Source organism: Salmo salar, chromosome 12 (genome assembly GCF_965601325.2).
Source record: "Salmo salar chromosome 12, fSalSal1, whole genome shotgun sequence".
In the NCBI taxonomy this organism is placed as follows: Eukaryota; Metazoa; Chordata; class Actinopteri; order Salmoniformes; family Salmonidae; genus Salmo; species Salmo salar.
In genome coordinates this window covers 9,911,806-9,928,879 of record NC_138302.1, presented here as the reverse complement: position 1 = coordinate 9,928,879, position 17,074 = coordinate 9,911,806, and the positions used below count along the sequence as shown (strand labels likewise).

The window sequence follows — 17,074 nt, the reverse complement described above, 5'->3', positions numbered from 1 at the left end:
TAGAGTTCCAGACACTTGTATAATCATTGCCAAGGTGCATTGAAGTTGTTCTGGCTCGTTGTGACCCAACACCAATAATAAGACACTATGTTGGTGTTTCCTTTATTTTGGCAGTTACATATGTCACGTGAGACAGGCTGAATTAACATGATAAAGCCACAATGATTGAAAGCCACAATCATTTCTATCTTAATAATCAAATCATTTTCTGGGTAACAAATGAGTACTGTGATTGTTTTCAATTCAAATGGTCAAAAATTGCTTCTCAGCAAAGAACAATTTCTCAAGCTAGAATGTTGCTAGGACTGTCTGGTCAGATCCTGGGCCTCTCTGGTCAGGTCCTGGACCTCTCTGGTCAGGTCCTGGACCTCTCTGGTCAGGTCCTGGTCCTCTCTGGTCAGGTCCTGGACCTCTCTGGTCAGGTCCTGGACCTCTCTGGTCAGGTCCTGGACCTCTCTGGTCAGGTCCTGGACCTCTCTGGTCCTCTCTGGTCAGGTCCTGGTCCTCTCTGGTCAGGTCCTGGTCCTCTCTGGTCAGGTCCTGGACCTCTCTGGTCAGGTCCTGGACCTCTCTGGTCCTCTCTGGTCAGGTCCTGGTCCTCTCTGGTCAGGTCCTGGACCTCTCTGGTCAGGTCCTGGACCTCTCTGGTCAGGTCCTGGTCCTCTCTGGTCAGGTCCTGGACATCTCTGGCAGATCTTGGACCTCTCTGGTCAGGTCCTGGTCCTCTCTGGTCAGGTCGTTCATTCTTTTATTAGTTGAATCCACCAGTATTTGGACAAAACACTTGGAGCTATTTTGTTGTTGTTGTAACAACTGCTTGTATAACTATTTTTGTTTGTTTAAAAGATCCTTCACGTGTGATAGACTCCACTGTCCTCAACGGTACTCCCGCCGGCTTTGTTCTTTGTCATGGTAGCTAGGGCAAAACTCCATCCCACCAAAACAGAGATTTCAGGCGGTCTTTTCAAACAACTCTTACACTAGAAGGGCATTATCATAATTTTCACAGTATTATTCCAACCTCATAGTGTGGAAACATATATAAAACACAGGACAATCACTTTTTTTAATGCATTGGACCTTTAACTAAAGTGACCATTAAACTGCATTTACTATATTGCAGATTGCACCTTTAATAAAATACTTTGGTGAAGATAGATAGGACTGGGTAGAAGCTCTAAAAACAACATTCTGTTTCGCTGTCCTCTTGGATAGATAGGACTGTGTAGACGCTCTCATTTTACATTTACATTTTAGTCATTTAGCAGACGCTCTTATCCAGAGCGACTTACAGTAGTGAATGCACACATTTTTCTTTTTTTTTGTACTGGCCCCCCGTGGGAATCGAACCCACAACCCTGGCGTTGCACACACCATGCTCTACCAACTGAGCCACAGGGAAGGCTCTCAAAACAACGTTCTGTTTCACTGTCCTCTTGGATAGATAGGACTGGGTAGAAGCTCTAAAAACAACATTCTGTTTCACTGTCCTCGTTTAGTTTCAGAACCATTGCTTTTAATCCACTTCTTTTCTGTTCCTCCTTTTCGTTTGTTTTCTGTTCCTCCTTTTCATTTGTTTTCTGGTCACATGATTCTCTTCTTCTCTGCCCTCATTGGGTTCATCTACAGTAGCGTGGTTCCTAGTTCTGCTTTAACTACAAGAGGGTTTTCTAAAACGGAATAGACTTACGTTAGCCTTGGATGTGATGTGGCCAAAGCCACATTCATTCTTCATGAGTGTGGCATACTGTTACTAGCTAAAACCAAAAGAAGGCACGCTATTCAAACTATACAGGAGCTTCTCAACTAATCCATATTGCACACTAGTAATGCACCGACTGACCAATGTGCAAGACATTTGAAAACAGTTTAATTTTCCATTTGGCTAACAACAAAAATGGTGTCTATTGGTTGTTCTTGCGTGGGGTATGTAGTGTCAGAGAACCATTGTGTTTACACCACTCAGAGTTGGGTATGTCGTGAAAACACGATTCTCAGTCGTCATTCTCTTCACACGGTTTTCTTTTCTTCCTCATTGTCTTCTTCTCTGTCTGTTTCTGCAGCTTTATCTACCGACTGCCCTCACAACTTTCCGTTTCCCCCTCCCACCCATATTCTGTTTTCACTGTTTTCCTGTCTGGCTTTCTGTATTTCCTCCAGGCTAGCACAAAACTCTTCATAGAGTTGGTCCATACTGACTGTCTGTCATTTTGAGGGCAACCACCACCTGCTCCAGGTCAGTGAAGGAGAGCTCCTCATAGAGGCACATCAGTTTCACCATTACATGTTCTGGTGAGAAATCAAAACCACCTGTCAATGTATGTAATGACAGTGTCATATAACTTCAAAGTCCTGTTGCTGCTTGGACCTTTGTGCTGACAATTGTTTGTCCATCAGCTGCTTGGTCTGGTACCAAAAAAAACGGTCCTGTTTCAGCTGAAGCATCTTCATTTTGAACTTTTGGACTTCCTCGTAAACATCTGTGATGCAGAGCGTTGTTTCCTCCAGCTTTTTACGAGTTGGTCAAAAACACACCCACGTTGTGGAAAAAGCACAGATAAATCTCGGCAGATTCTGTTTTTTCTTCATACTCAAATATACTCACGGGACAGGTCTCCCCAAGGGACCTGAAGTATGAAGTAAGAGCTGGCCAGCTTTGCAGGAGACGATCGACAGCTGGATGAAGACAGAGCCATCGTGTGCAAACATGTCACAAAATTTCACGCCACTCAATGTCAACAAAGGCAAAAAAATGCACGCAGTTCCTCTCTTCGGGAAGCAGATACTGATAAGTGGCTGTAGATCTGTAAAACAATTGTCTCAATATCCACTGACAGCTGATAGCTCATAATGCCTGCAAGCACGCCTGCTATGTGAGCTGGGCAATTAGCTTTCAAAATGCGATTGTTGGCACTGCTCAATAACTGGTAAACGGAGAGGTGTTTCCGCAGTATATGTCAAGAAGAATGCACCGATATTACTAGCACCTTTAGCTCGCGTGGCCTAGCGCATTTCTGTGGATGCATGCTGAGTTAGGTCATTCTTCCCTCCATGGCCAATTGAGAATTCCCGACGCATAAAGTACAGAAAGCTTTCGTCGAGTCACCACTGACGGGCTTAACCCACGTCTTTTTTTGCTTCACATTGTGCAGCTACAACAAAGTATTTTTGCAGCCAAAACAACAAAAAATGTGTCTGTCCAAATACTTTTTGAGCCTCACTGTAGATCAGCAGACACAGTGAGTATGTCAAAGTTACTGGACAGTGACCAACTAAAGGAAAATTGGGGAGGGGGTGTAAAAAAATTATGTGTTAAGGAGGACACACGACCGATTGTATCGACCTCTTACCTTTAACCCACACGGCTCCCAAGTTTTCACCATCACTGTAAAAACCCTCGTTATTTTGTTGCTTTGACAGTCATTTCTGATTATTAATTTCATTTGATTAAAGTGATTCATTTTAAAGGTAAAGAAAAAGTAATCTGTCCCTTGTGTTAAGGTCAACCGTGTTGCGTGAACTGAACTCTCGTCTTAATATGGAGAAACTATTCCTTAATAAAATAAATATCAAAAAGAAAACATTGACCATCTATGTAATAGTCAAATCATAGTGTAAAGGAAGGTGAGCTGGTTCTGCACTTTTGGGGCCTTTTCTGGTGTTTTGTGGTGGAAAACTGAGTGGGTCGAGCGTAACACTTCTACCCGGTTACCTGAGCTTCCATTTCCCCTGTCACAGGGGGGTTTATGTCTGAATTAAGATGAAACCGTCAACCCTGATACTTTTTTTGGTACTTAATATAGGTATTTTTTATTTAACCTCGAGATGGGATGTGTGTTTTTTTTTTTTTTTTTTAAGTTGAACGTGTGCTCTTTTTGGCAATGTTAAAATTAGGTGAAATAAGTGGGTTTTTTTCTCCACAACTCCAAAAGGCACCGAATTAGTGGAACGACCCTTATGAGTTTTTCAGAAATGTTTCAGGACCTCCGTGACACAAGATGGCGCCACGGACCTAAAAAACCTTTCATATTCCATATAGATGGGCTATCGAAGAAGAAGCAATGCCGAGTCCAGAACGGGACAGCTAAGGTAGCTTGCATTTACATGTATCCTCATTTCACATTCCTCTATACCTACCGATTGCATACATTATAAAGTCAGGTTATTGTATTGTTCCCAAACAGATCGTTGTAACATGGTGTTGAGTCGTCTTCTATCCGCTCTGCTCAACAAAGCGCAAGTGGTGGAAAAACTGGCCGAGTTGCGACCTATACGACGGGCCGCACAGCTCACCGCTTATGCCTGGATGAAGGCAAGAATTGCCGGAAAAGATGCGACAACCAAACTGCTGAAGTTCAAAACAGTTCGCCAGATACGACATGAGGCTTCGGGACTGCCTAAAAACGTCGGGGAGATGGGGAGAAAAGCCGGAAGACTTCGGGATTCTTTAGTAAAGGATGTGAAAGACGGGATAAGGGACAATTCGAGACAAGTTAAAGACAAGGACAAATGATGCTGTGTTCAACAACAAACCAAATAGTATATTTTAAGGCCATCATAATGGTTTTCTTTAGCTCTCAGAAACACTATTCTGACTAGTATTCAAAATAAAAGCCCACATTTCAAAACACTGCAATGTGTAGAATTCATTCAAAAACATTAAAATATTACATTTGAATCTATGTCCATTTTTATTGTGATTTATAAGCAAACGCAAGGAGTACTTTATGGAAACAATTACAAACATGCTTCAAAAAACATTTAAAACCTGTTAGGGATAGGGGGCAGTATTTTCACGTTCGGATGAAAAGCGTGCCCAGAGTACACTGCCTGCTCCTCGGGCCCAGAGTCAAATATTTGCATATTATTAGTAGATTTGGATAGAAAACACTCCGACGTTTCTAAAACTGTTTGAATGATGTCTGGGAGTATAACATAACTCATATGGCAGGCAAAAACCTGAGAAACATCCAACCAGGAAGTGGGAAATCTGAGGGTTGTAGTTTTTCTATCTAATCCATTTCCAAACTACAGCGTCTGTGGGGTCATATTGCACATCCTAAGGCTTCCACTAGATGTCAACAGTCTTTAGAACCTTGTTTCATGCTTCTACTGTTACTGGGCAGAGAATAAGAGCCCAGTCAACCAGTGGACTGCCTGGGACCAGTGAGTTTACTGTGCAAGCACGCAGGCGCACCGCTCCTTATTTTTCCTCTGTAATGAATACGCTATTGTCCGGTTGGAATATTATCGAATATTTATGTTAAAAAGAACCTAAGGATTGATTGTAAACATTGTTTGACATGTTTCTAAGAACGGTAATGGAACATTTTGACTTTTTGTCTCTGGTTTTACGCTCGCGCATTTTGCCTTTGGATAGTGATCTGAATGTGCGAACAAAAGGAGGTATTTGGACATAAATATGGAGTTTTTCAACTGGGAGTCCTGGGAGTGCATTCCAACGAAGATCAGCAAAGGTAAGTGAAGATTTTTAATACTATTTCTGAGTTTAGTTGACTCCAGAACTTGGCGGGTAACTGTATAGCTTGCTTTGATAGCTGAGCTCTGTACTCAGAATATTGAACAATGTGCTTTCGCCGTAAAGCTATTTTGAAATCTGACAGCGGTTGCATTAAGGAGAAGTGTATCTATAATTCTTTCAATAACTGTGGTAAAGTTTATCAACGTTTATGATGAGTATTTTTGGAAATTGATGTGCTCATTCACCGGAAGTTTTGGGAGGCAATACATTTTCTTAACATCACGCGCCAATGTAAAATGTTTTAAAAAAAATATATAAATATGAACTTTATCGAACAAAACATACATGTATTGTGTAACATTGAGTCCTGGGAGTGTCATCTGATGAAGATCAAAGGTTAGTGATTAATTTTAGCTGTATTTCTGTTTTTTGTGATGCCTCTCCTTGCTTGGAAAATGGCTGTGTGGTTTTTCTTGTGAAGTTGATGTCCTAACATAATCTAATGTTATGCTTTTGCCGTAAAGCCTTTTTGAAATCGGACAATGTGGTTGGATTAACGAGAAGATGCTCTTTAAAATGGTGTATAATAGTTGTATGTTTGAGAAAATTGAATTATGAGATTTTTGCTGTTTTGTATTTCGCGCCCTGCTATTCCATTGGCTGTTGGCGAGCAGAACCCCTGTCCATAACAGGTTTTAAGACCCCTATCGAAAAATACAATGTTCAGATTGGTATATTCACAATTTTGGGCTGTGGAGAAGAAAAAAAAACAATTCTATGTGCTGAGATAAATGTGGGGTTGGGAATACTCTGTAGGGTCTGTAGAATCTATGGCGGTTACTGTATAGGGTCTGTAGAATCTATGGCGATAACTATATAGGGTCTGTAGAATCTATACAATGTGTTATTTCTTATGGGACTGTGGTCTAAATACCCAGCAGCACTTTCTACCCAGCCCACTGGAATACATTGTAGGCCTATAACATTACAAATTGGTTTATAGAGGGAGAAAAAATAATTGTGTGTGGAAGTAAAGCTTGGGTTGGGATTACTGTGTTATTACGGTGTTATTTCTTGTGGGACTGTGGTCCAAATACCCAGCAGCACTTTCTACTCCACCCACTTGGTCTATGCCTACAGTGTATTGCATTGGAACCATCTATCATTTACATGTTAGTCATTTATCCAGAGAGACTTAGGGTAGTGAGTCATTTAGGAGACGCTCTTATCCAGAGAGACTTAGGGTAGTGAGTCATTTAGGAGACACTTATCCAGAGAGACTTAGGGTAGTGAGTCATTTAGGAGACGCTCTTATCCAGAGAGACTTAGGGTAGTGAGTCATTTAGGAGACACTTATCCTGAGATACTTAGGGTAGTGAGTCATTTAGGAGACACTTATCCAGAGAGACTTAGGGTATTGAGTCATTTAGGAGACACTTATCCAGAGAGACTTAGGGTAGTGAGTCATTTAGGAAACACTCTTATCCAGAGAGACTTAGGGTAGTGAGTCATTTAGGAGACGCTCTTATCCAGAGAGACTTAGGGTAGCGAGTCATTTAGGAAACACTCTTATCCAGAGAGACTTAGGGTAGCGAGTCATTTAGGAGATGCTCTTATCCAGAGAGACTTAGGGTAGCGAGTCATTTAGGAGATGCTCTTATCCAGAGAGACTTAGGGTAGTGAGTGCATACATATCCATAGGCTACTGGTCCCCTGTGGGAATCGAACCCACAACCCTGGCGTTGAAAGCACCACGCTCTACCAACTGAGTCAACCGTACATTGATTCTACTAAGTAATCCCAACCACACTTTTACTAAGGCACATGGAATCATTTGTTTTCTATAAGCCAATGTGTAATTTATAGGCATATGGTCTATTGCATTGGGACCAATGGAGTGGTTGAAGTAGAAAGTGTTTCTAGACCTAAGTTCATTTATATATCTATCTCCTACTGAGTACTTCCTTTGAGAGAGAGAGAGAGAGAGAGAGAGAGGGGGGGGGGTTCTACAGAGTGCTTCCTTTCTGGGCCTATAGAACTCAGTCCACCATATACACAGTGGGGTGTATAGCAATAGTGACTGTATAAAATAATTCAAACAGCGATATTGTATGCAACAAAAATAAATGGGTAACTTCTATTATTTTATACAATCGTTCAGAGAAAGATTGTGTTTAACAAGTAATACAACAACAAATTGACACCCCTAAAGATTCTTATACAGTAGTCAGAAGTTTAGTATTTGGTCCCATATTCCTAGCACGCAATGATTATATCACCTCTACAAATGTATATCATATTCCATATGCATTTTTGTGTTTCAGATTATGTTATAACGAATAGAAATTAATGGTAAATAACGCAGTGTGTCATTTTGGAGTCACAAAAAGAAACACTAACATTAATGTGGGTGCTACCATGATTACGGATAATCCTGAATGCATTGTGAATAATGATGAGTGAGAAAGTTAGAGGGTCAAAGATCATACCCCCAAAGACATGCTAAACTCTCACCAATAACAGGGGAGGTTAGCATTATATATCATACACCCAAGACATGCTAACCTCTCACCATTACCAATAACAGGGGAGGTTAGCATTATATATCATACACCCAAGACATGCTAACCTCTCACCATTACAATAACAGGAGAGGTTAGCATTATATATCATACCCCCAAGACATGCTAACCTCTCACCATTACAATAACAGGAGAAGTTAGCATTATATATCATACCCCCAAGACATGCTAACCTCTCACCATTACAATAACAGGGGAGGTTAGCATTATATATCATACCCCCAAGACATGCTAACCTCTCACCATTATCAATAACAGGGGAGGTTAGCATTATATATCATACACCCAAGACATGCTAACCTCTCACCATTATCAATAACAGGGGAGGTTAGCATGATCTTTGACCCACTAACTTTCTCACTCATTATTCACAGTTCATTTTGAAGGCTTACCGCCGATTCCACTATTGTTGCGCATATAAAATATTGGTGGCTCTAGTACAGGGCGCCAAGAGGGACAATTTGCAATATGTGCAATTCCAACCTCATGTCAGAACACAAAACATTTATAATTTCCATTTTGGTCCGACCTCAACTGTTATATTTACAACAATAGAACCCTTGTAATAAAATTCATGACATATTTTATTATGACTATGCCGACCTATAAAGTATTTTACATTTCATCATGACGTCATGTCATCTCACATTATGAGGATCAATTCCATTTAGAAACTGTACAGGATATTGGTCAATGAATGCACCAGATTTAGTATGTGGACATAAATCATATACTCAAAACACACATCATACATATTTTCATAAAGTACAGTTTAAAAATATGACACCTTTGTGAGGAGAATCTCAATTGCATTTCCTTGATTCCTCGTGTCCTCTCCTCGCCGCCTCACAAACCCATTGGATGAGAAGGAAATGCTATTGAGAGTCTCCCTATGACCTCAAGCTAATTGATATCTCATCCTAGATGATGACAGGGGGACGACCAAAACACAGAGCGATTGAGGCGGCAGCGGAGGCTGGTGATTTAGCCTGGAGGAGAGCAGACTCCCACTTAAATAACTCACATCCCTTCCTGGTCCCCCCAGGGCCGTGTTTACGCACCGCACAGCAGTAGAATGCTCGGCCTTGGTTCGGACCACCGTTACACACCGCTAGACGCTTGGCTCGCCGCCCACAGTCACACAGCTTGGCCGTGATCTTGGTGCTGCGGTTCAGCAGGAACGAGGACCGGTTAACGGACGAGGAGAGGATGGAGGACGATCCACCGACAGATGGACGAGAGACAGAGGAGAGGCAAGAGGAGTACTTGTGGATCATGAAAGATGTGTTTGGCGTCTCTGCGTGCAGACTTGAACGTGAAGTCGATGGGTTAGGGTTATGGACGACAGGTCTGGGCCTGGCAAATGAAAGATTGGATGCAGAGCCGTTTGGTGTCTGTGTGTGTGAAACAGAGAGGTTAGAGTCACTGCTGGTGGTAACTGGTTTGGGTCTAGTGAAGGAAGGATTGGGAAGGTTTGTAGTAGAGGACATGGATGTGAAGGAGTTACCAGGGTTTTTTGTTGTGAGCGATCTTGACAGTGTAGCATGGAGGTTGGAGTTCTGGAGGCCTGGTCTGGGTTTGACAAAGGAATGATTGGATGCTGTCGAGGTATTGGATGTGATAGAAATACTGGATGTAGAAGAGGTATTTGAGGCTCTTGGCTTGTCCTTGTAGATCACAAAGGAGTTGTTCGATGTTGCCGTTTGCGGTCTTGACCGTGTAGCTGAGCGGTTGGAATCATGGGTAACAGGTCTGGGTTTGGCAAAGGAGAAACTGCATGAACTATTGGACCCAGAGGTGTTGAATATCCTCGTTGTCTCAGCTTTTGCAGAACTGGAGGATATTCTCGAGCCGTTCTTGACGATCACAAAGGAGTTTGACGTTTCCGTGTTCAGTCTTGACCGTGTATCTGAGAGGTTTGAGCCAGGGGTAACAGGTCTGGGTTTGACAAAAGAGGAAGGGGACAGACTATTGGCTGCAGAGGTGTTGTAGGTCCTTGTTGTCTCAGCCTTCAAAGACACCAAGTTCCTTGAGGACGTTCTAGTATCGGTCTTGTGTACCAGGCTGGTCAGACGTTGGCAGGGCGTGTTGGTGGTATTGGAACTAGGCCTACTGTTGGTTGGACCTCTACCAGGATTTGAATGTACTGGGCTTGGACACAGCAAGGTCTTCCCATAGGCCGAGGTATCATTCACCTCAAACCTCTCGTTCTCTGTGTACACATCAGCAACAGAAGCCTCGTCACCAACCATGACATCCCAGTCCTCCTCCAATACCACGTCAGCATATGAACCGCACGACTCCGTTTCCACCAAGATGGGCAAGTCCTCCTCCATACTTCCTGTTTCTGGGTCGGGTCTGGCTGGGGTAGATGGGTAATGCAATTCATAGTGGTGGAGACCAGAACGAGGCTGTTGATGTAGTGATGAGGAGAGGGGATATTGAAAGTCATAGGAGAGGAGACGGACCGTATTGTTCCTATTCTAACTGTTCTGCTGCTATTACTACTACCACCACACATTGGAGTGGTCAGACCATTTAGAAGAGTCTTTGGTGAAACAATACTCTGATACGGAACAGGTTCAGCGGTTAAGTTGTAGTTCACCTGTGTTGGGAACCATGTTGTCTGAAGGCTTTGGTCGTGTTTCAACAACGTCTGTGTTGCTAACTGGCTTGCTGTTGGGTTGATTTTCAAGATGGTCGCCGCTCTCTGCCGTCTTGGAGGGTTTTTTGATAGTGGTGTTGTTATCCTCCTTGTTGCTAGGACAACCATTCCCTGCCACGTTCCCATTTCCAAACAGGGGTTTGGTCTTCAAAGGTGCCTAAGAGGTAAACAAATAAAATAAATCAATACATTATAATTATTTTTTCCCCCTTTTCTCCCCAATTACAATCTTGTCTCACCGTTGCGCCTCCCCAACGGGCTCAGGAGGCGAAGGTCGAGTCATGCGTCCTCCGAAACATGACCCGCCAAACCTCGCTCCTTAATACCCGCCCGCTTAACCCGGAAGCCAGCCGCATCAACTGACGACCGAGGTCAGCCTGCAGGCGCCCGACCCGCCACATGAGCCAAGTAAAGCCCCCCCCCGGCCAAACCCTCCCATAACCCGGACGACGCTGGGCCAATTGTGCGCTGCCATATGGGACTCCCGATCACAGCCGGTTGTGAAACAGCCCGGGATCGAATCAGGGTCTGTCGTGACCCCTCTAGCACTGAGATGCAGTGCCTTAGAACGCTGCGCCACTCGGGAGGCCCCAAATCAAAAAAAAATGTTTTACAAACTTAATTGATAGTCAGTCCAGTAAACAGAGGAGAGAGAGTCATATTCACTAGAAACCAAAAGGAACAAAACGGACCCGAAACAAGGAGTGGCTTCCTGAACTCCAGTAAGAAACTCGTTTTCATTGCAAAACCTTTTACATGGCAAAATGTTTCGCTACGGTTTATACTAATGAATACAACCCAGGTGTGTATGGAACGGGGGAAGAGTCACCTACGCGCGTGAGTCTTTACGGGGGGAGGAGGAGTGGATATTCTGGGGCGTTGACAGAAATCCAAGGGTTCGATGTAGGTCGCCCCTGGGTGAGTCTTTAGGGGCGTAGTACAGTAGTCCAGGGGTCGTCAGCACGGTGGGATCGTTAGTTCTGGGGGTGTAGTAGTGGGGGTTCGTCAGGACGCCACTCACCCTCTCCAGACTGCGCGTAATCTTCATCACACAGCCATCCCTCATCATCCTCCAGGCCAGGTGGGCCGTGTTGCGGGCGTCATCCAGACCTGCAAATAATTTTCAACAAAAACTATTTTCTATGTACTATAAACTATGTCTAGATTTTCAAAAATGCTGAAGATAAATATTCACGTTGTTTATATGAATGTTATTCATTGTAACTGTTATGGGCTTCATCCAGACCATCAAACAATATGTACACTGCTCCAAAAAATAAAGGGAACACTTAAACAACACAATGTAACTCCAAGTCAATCACACTTCTGTGAAATCAAACTGTCCACTTAGGAAGCAACACTGATTGACAATAAATTTCACATGCTGTTGTCTATTTCATTTGCACAACAGGTGGAAATTATAGGCAATTAGCAAGACACCCCCAATAAAGGAGTGGTTCTGCAGGTGGGGACCACAGACCATTTCTCAGTTCCTATGCTTCCTGGCTGATGTTTTGGTCACTTTTGAATGCTGGCGGTGCTTTCACTCTAGTGGTAGCATGAGACGGAGTCTACAACCCACACAAGTGGCTCAGGTAGTGCAGCTCATCCAGGATGGCACATCAATGCGAGCTGTGGCAAGAAGGTTTGCTGTGTCTGTCAGCGTAGTGTCCAGAGCATGGAGGCGCTACCAGGAGACAGGCCAGTACATCAGGAGACGTGGAGGAGGCCGTAGGAGGGCAACAACCCAGCAGCAGGACCGCTACCTCCACCTTTGTGCAAGGAGGAGCAGGAGGAGCACTGCCAGAGCCCTGCAAAATGACCTCCAGCAGGCCACAAATGTGCATGTGTCTGCTCAAACGGTCAGAAACAGACTCCATGAGGGTGGTATGAGGGCCCAACGTCCACAGGTGGGGGTTGTGCTTACAGCCCAACACCGTGCAGGACGTTTGGCATTTGCCAGAGAACACCAAGATTGGCAAATTCACCACTGGCGCCCTGTGCTCTTCACAGATGAAAGCAGGTTGACACTGAGCACATGTAACAGACGTGACAGAGTCTGGAGACGCCGTGGAGAACATTCTGCTGCTTGCAACATCCTACAGAATGACCGGTTTGGCGCTGGGTCAGTCATGGTGTGGGGTGGCATTTCTTTGGGGGGGCCGCACAGCCCTCCATGTGCTCGCCAGAGGTAGCCTGACTGCCATTAGGTACCGAGATGAGATCCTCAGACCCCTTGTGAGACCATAAGCTGGTGCGGTTGGCCCCGGGTTCCTCCTAATGCAAGACAATGCTAGACCTCATGTGGCTGGAGTGTGTCAGCAGTTCCTGCAAGAGGAAGGCATTGATGCTATGGACTGGCCCGCCCATTCCCCAGACCTGAATCCAATTGAGCACATCTGGGACATCATGCCTCGCTCCATCCACCAACGCCACGTTGCACCACAGACTGTCCAGGAGTTGGTGGATGCTTTAGTCCAGGTCTGGGAGGAGATCCCTCAGGAGACCATCCGCCACCTCATCAGGAGCATGCCCATGCGTTGTAGGGAGGTCATACAGGCACATGGAGGCCACACACACTACTGAGCCTCATTTTGACTTGTTTTAAGGACATTACATCAAAGTTGGATCAGCCTGTAGTGTGGTTTTCCACTTTAATTTTGAGTGTGACTCCAAATCCAGACCTCCATGGGTTGATATATTGGATTTCCATTGATTATTTTTGTGTGATTTTGTTGTCAGCACATTCAACTATGTAAAGAAAAAAGTATTTAATAAGATTATTTCATTCATTCAGATCTAGGATGTGTTATTTTAGTGTTCCCTTTATTTTTTTGAGCAGTGTATATTATTCCCAGTAACTGACAATGATGACTGGAGTCTTGTGTGTATGTTTCGATCCTAATGTTATTAAATGACTAGTGCTGAGAATGCTAATAGTTAGCTAGCCTGCCACTAGTGCTAAGAATGCTAATAGTTGGCTAGCCTGCCACTAGTGCTAAGGATGCTAATAGTTAGCTAGCCAGCCACTAGTGCAGAGAATGCTAATAGCTAGCTAGCCAGCCACTCGATCTGAGCGATTAATGCTTTTTTTGAGGATGGTTCAGTTTCAATTCGATTATTTAAAAAAATAAATCAGGGTTTTCGATTATGTGGGATGAATGCTGTAACACAGAATCCAACTATTACTAAAAGTCCCATGATGGCCCGTCACTGCTCATCACCTATTAACCATTTATTCACTTTAATAAAATATTTCAGTTGTTGTGTATATAACATTTGGTTGATCTCTATAGAGCTGCTGTCTGACAGAAATCAGTATTATGTAGTTCTTCAAAGTAAATAAGGCATACTTTTCTGACTGCTGATTACCAACTATCAATCACTTAGCTCATGTATTTTCAGGTAGAGAGATACCTCGTGAAGCAACAACTGCTCTCTTCAGCCTCTTCCGTAGCAGGCGTAAAATAAAACAGACTACACAAGTAGATGAGCAATGGATTATGGTTATTGTAGTTAATTACCACATTTTATGCGCTAAACTATGTGGAATATTGGCCTGTTGGAAACTACATCTCACAGTTCAGGCTGGATCTGATGTATCTCTAGAGAAACTACACATTGAGCTCACAGAAGAAGAAAAAAAATACCTAAATGGAATTTAAATAATTTAACCGACGTCAGTCAATGAGTTTTTTGAAAAAATAGAAAAATAACACATTTCTGTTAATCTCTCAGCACTATAAATGATATTCAAGATGTCTTTGGTCTGTGTGTACCTGAGTACTCCCGTCCAGAGAAGCTCAGCACTATAAATGACAGAGAGATGTCTTTGGTCTGTGTGTACCTGAGTGCACCCGTCCAGAGAAGCTCAGCACTATAAATGACAGAGAGATGTCTTTGGTCTGTGTTTACCCGAGTGCACCCGTACAGAGAAGCTCAGCACTATAAATGACAGAGATATGTCTTTGGTCTGTGTGTACCTGAGTGCACCCGTACAGAGAAGCTCAGCACTATAAATGACAGAGATATGTCTTTGGTCTGTGTGTACCTGAGTGCACCCGTACAGAGAAGCTCAGCACTATAAATGATATTCAAGATGTCTTTGGTCTGTGTGTACCTGAGTACTCCCGTCCAGAGAAGCTCAGCACTATAAATGACAGAGAGATGTCTTTGGTCTGTGTGTACCTGAGTGCTCCCGTCCAGAGAACTGTATCCCTAGATCCTGTAAAGCTCCATTCAGTCCTTTTGGTTTTCTGTTGTAGAACAGCTGAGAGAGAGACATGAGTTAGACTGGGTTAAGAGTAACACACACCACCTACTCTGTAAGTAGCTCTCAGGCAGTATATAGTCAGATATGAGTCCTGGGCCTACGGAAAAAGGCAGTATATAGTCAGATATGAGTCCTGGGCCTACAGAGAAAGGTAGTATATAGTCATATGAGTCTGGGCCTACAGAGAAGGGAGTATATAGTCATATGAGTCTGGGCCTACAGAGAAAGGCAGTATATAGTCATATGAGTCTGGGCCTACAGAGAAAGGGAGGGAAATAAGAATTTCTGATTTCCGTATCAAAACGTTTGGTCTCATTTGAAGGTGACCCGGGTAACCTTTCCTATCCTAAGCTACTATACCTGACCAGGTGACGAAGGCACAGGGGCGCTGCTCTGCGACTGGAGCCCTCTGGTCCCTGGGGAAGACCACACCCCTCTGGTGCTCCTGAGTCTGCAACCACCGAGAGAACCGGGACAGACAGATGTGGAGGGGAACCCCGGCCTCCACCTGTTGCTGTAAACAAAATGAATAACAAAGTGTGTGTGAGAGAGAACCGGGACAGACATGTGGAGGGGACAAACATGTGGTTCCAGTGAGCTGGGTGCAGAAGTCAGACAGTGTGAATACCTGTGTGAGTTCCAGTGAGCTGGGTGCAGAAGTCAGACAGTGTGAATACCTGTGTGGTTCCAGTGAGCTGGGTGCAGAAGTCAGACAGTGTGAATACCTGTGTGATTCCAGTGAGCTGGGTGCAGAAGTCAGACAGTGTGAATACCTGTGTGGTTCCAGTGAGCTGGGTGCAGAAGTCAGACAGTGTGAATACCTGTGTGGTTCCAGTGAGCTGGGTGCAGAAGTCAGACAGTGTGAATACCTGTGTGGTTCCAGTGAGCTGGGTGCAGAAGTCAGACAGTGTGAATACCTGTGTGGTTCCAGTGAGCTGGGTGCAGAAGTCAGACAGTGTGAATACCTGTGTGGTTCCAGTGAGCTGGGTGCAGAAGTCAGACAGTGTGAATACCTGTGTGGTTCCAGTGAGCTGGGTGCAGAAGTCAGACAGTGTGAATACCTGTGTGGTTCCAGTGAGCAGGGTGCAGAAGTCAGACAGTGTGAATACCTGTGTGGTTCCAGTGAGCTGGGTGCAGAAGTCAGACAGTGTGGGGTGCTCCTGCGGCTGAACGTACGTATGGAACTCTGACTACACCTCGCCTGTAGCGGTATTCAGGAGAACAGCAGGAAACTCAACTAGATGGGGGGGAGGCGAGGGGGAGGGGGAGGCGAGGGGGAGAGAGGGGAGGCGAGGGGGAGAGAGGGGAGGCAAGGGTGAGGACAAAAAAAAAGTGCAATGGTTACAGTATGTAGGTATGATATTACCACAAATATTGTACAAGTACTGTACACTTACTAATCTCCTGCCCATAGCTGTTCCTCTCTCTCCAGCATGTGGATTCGAAGTCAATGACAATCAGATATGGGAATATTTGATCTGGAAAGTAGAAAGTCAAAAGTTATGGAAGTTGAACGAGATGTCATTGATTCAAGCAGAAAACCAAAAACGTAGTTGCGTTTTAAAAGACTTACTAGATGTTAGGGGTTTCTTCTGTCCAGTTGATGGCTGGCTGCGTTTCCTCACGAACCCCAATTGTCTGTTTTGTTATGGAAGACATCATCCCATCAGTTTTGTCACCCCCTGCCACTGTGAATATTACTCATTGTACTTTTATGTTCATGGGAGCGTTAAAAACCATGTATGAGAATCATGGCAAGTCGGCATTTGAATTACATTGTTTCTCGGCTAGTATGGCTGTCTAGATATACTTTAGCTAGTAAGCTAGCTAACGTTACTTACTTCGCCAGTTTCTTTGTAGACATGTCGTTTTCCTCAGGCCACGGACTCAACTTCGTTACGAATAGTTTACAATGTGACAACCGAAGTACGACTTCAAAAATAAAGTACCAGGTAAAATATCGCATACAACTTCATAACAAAGCAGTGTTGGATTCGCGGTGATATTTTTTGAATTCTCGTCGCATCTGTGATACTCTGCTGCGCTCGACTGGTTTGGGCTGAAAGGAAAAA

General features: G+C 44.0%; 1 long non-coding RNA gene and 1 pseudogene across 2 annotated transcripts; one reads left to right on the top strand and one right to left on the bottom strand.

Moving 5' to 3' along the window:
- The first annotated feature begins 3,984 nt into the window (after positions 1-3,984).
- On the top strand, positions 3,985-4,682 carry LOC106564117 (uncharacterized). The gene is made up of 2 exons (XR_001319408.3): positions 3,985-4,089; positions 4,185-4,682. It is a non-coding gene; the product is annotated as an uncharacterized LOC106564117 (long non-coding RNA).
- Positions 4,683-8,630: 3,948 nt separating this feature from the next.
- Positions 8,631-17,071, bottom strand: LOC145859347 (uncharacterized; annotated as a pseudogene). Its single transcript, XR_014379546.1, has 9 exons — positions 16,844-17,071; positions 16,576-16,640; positions 16,400-16,480; positions 16,112-16,239; positions 15,363-15,516; positions 14,918-14,999; positions 11,751-11,839; positions 10,650-10,886; positions 8,631-10,547 (listed from the first exon to the last, which is right to left on the bottom strand). The product of XR_014379546.1 is annotated as an uncharacterized LOC145859347 (transcript).
- Positions 17,072-17,074: the final 3 nt, after the last annotated feature.